A 2,430-nucleotide genomic window follows, 5' to 3' on the forward strand; every position below is an offset into this window, starting at 1 on the left:
GTGTGTGTGTGTGTGTGTGTGTGTGTGTGTGTGTGTGTGTGTGTGTGTGTGTGTGTGTGTGTGGGTGGATGATGAGAGGTGGAGGGTGAGGAGTAGTGCTTAAAATTTTTCACCCTTGCCAAGCTCCATTCAGACACTTCTAATCACATTTTTTTTCGTTTCTGTTGTATTCTATCCCCACCATGAGATTGTTCAACAAAAACACAGTACTGTAGAAAAAGAAAAGCGTAGAAAGAGTTTTGTCAACCCTGTCATTTCATTGTCTAAAATGTTCTTTTCACATCAGATATCTGATGTCAGACGCCAAAAATAAACCACTGCATTTCTTTAATTAAGCCACAATGATTCTTTTACTGGATTACAACTTGGGTTCTTATTGCCCAGAAAAGAACAGCAAATGATCTACAACATAATCCAGATATTAACCAGAGCCCCAAATTGTGTGCTCTCTGCCAAAGTTTGAATCATATATCTCATTTTTGTTAACGTACATGGCTTTTATCCTTTTTGCTGCACTGAATTGTTTATAGGGTAACCCTTCAGATACAGAGCTTCCTGTGTAACTCACAGGTTCAGCTACAGAACAAGCAGTGGAGGGAAATGTCTTCATGTTTACATTGTACGCCTCTTTTCCATGGAATCGTTCAACACCTGATACATTTTAAAACAGTTTTATAGAGAAGTAAACAATGAGTTTTTCCAATAAACTTTTTACTCATTTTAATGTTTCCAGAATGCTGCTTTGTGTTCCATGACTTACACCAGCTTTTACAAGGAATAAATCTCGTAACTCATAACTCTATAGTGGAAAACATGACTGAATACCTGCTCACTTTGCCCTTCCTGTTTAGCCTAGAAGCTTTGTCAGCTTGTAAAGAAAGCTAAGTTTTTGATGAAAAAAGCTTTGAACTTTTGTCTTGATATGTGGGTGAATTTCCGCATCGTGTGTGATGAACCTTTGCCACCGTGTGGTCACTGAAAAGCAAGGTGATGAGCCCTGCTGCCAGCAAGAACAGAGTTATTAATGTGTATTTAAGTCATATGACAGAGAAATGAACACGATTCACAACATTACACTTATTTACTTGCAGAAGAGTTGCACATTATTGGAAACTCAAAGTCATTGTTGTGAATTTCTCATTCATATGTGGCTAAATTTTCCTTAAAAATATATAATTTTGCTAAAAATCGTTATATTTGAAACAATTTTAGGGCATTTCAAAACGTAATTTGTTTGGTCCCGGAGAATATTTATTTACATGTTCTTATTCACAACTGTAAGGATTTTTTAGCCAGATTTGCAGCAGGAAAGTAATTTATGGATCCAATTTTTAAAGTTTTATTGCGTTCTCATCTCAATTCAATCAGCAAGAAGCGTCAATTATTTTGCACTCACACACTTGTTGAACATGTCACAGTTATTTGTGAAAACCTCAAACTAGCACCTATCTTTTAGACAGCTGTCCCCACTTCCTGTGTTAGTTAACCGACAGACACCCACCTCTCAGCGATGAGCATGAGCCCCTCGTGCCTCGAAGGGTGTTTAAACCAACCAACACTCACTTTATGCACATAATTGGTAACTCAAACTGGTTAAAGGAATTCAAAATCACAAAATAGTTGTACTCAAAGACAATTAAGGTCTATGACAATTTAAATGGACTGATAAACAGTGTGTTTTTTGAAAAACAGGCACAGCTGTTCACATGAAATTGTATTAGTGGTTTGCCACTTTTACAAAGGTATCCTTTTCTGACTCGCAGCAAATATGCAAATATCTTCCTCAGCTGCTGCACTTCAGATAAAACTATGCCATTTGCAAGAAATGTGTGTCGATACCATGATCAAAGTGTTTGTGCAAGTAATGCCATTGTTTAGAGACAGAAACAAAAGCCAGACACTTAAGCTAGCAGCCCTTTTTCTTCAGAGCTGACTGAAGCTGTCCGTAGCGCAGACATGATAGCTGCAGCACAAGAAGATAAGCTCCCTTTCGCTCAGCTTCTTTCCATCCCGAGTGCTTTGGTAAACAATGGCTCCACATTCAGACGTGAATTGTTCCCTGCAATGGCAAAAAAAAACTCGGAATGGCTTAAACTTATGTTTATCCTTATCTAACCCTTTGAAGCACAAGCAGAAAACAAATCTGCCGTTGTTTCGCCGCTAAAGATCTTTTCTCTTTCCCATTCAATGTCAAATTCAAAGATTACAGGCTGCTTTGAAGGTGGCGTTGACGTCCTTCCTTCAGACAATGGCCCGCTAAACCAATAACTGTGTTTCATGTGCTGATGGGATGTATATTCCTTCATAATTGCGGTTTTAGCGGTGTTGCAACAGGGAGATATGTACAGTTAGAGTTTCATCTTATTCCGCTGCCAGCAATCAAGCTTCAGCTGCTATAACAAGGATCAGCAGCTGTTCCCGGGGGGGGGG

The sequence above is a fragment of the Austrofundulus limnaeus genome, unplaced genomic scaffold (genome assembly GCF_001266775.1).
Source record: "Austrofundulus limnaeus strain Quisiro unplaced genomic scaffold, Austrofundulus_limnaeus-1.0 Scaffold19, whole genome shotgun sequence".
Classification (NCBI taxonomy): Eukaryota; Metazoa; Chordata; class Actinopteri; order Cyprinodontiformes; family Rivulidae; genus Austrofundulus; species Austrofundulus limnaeus.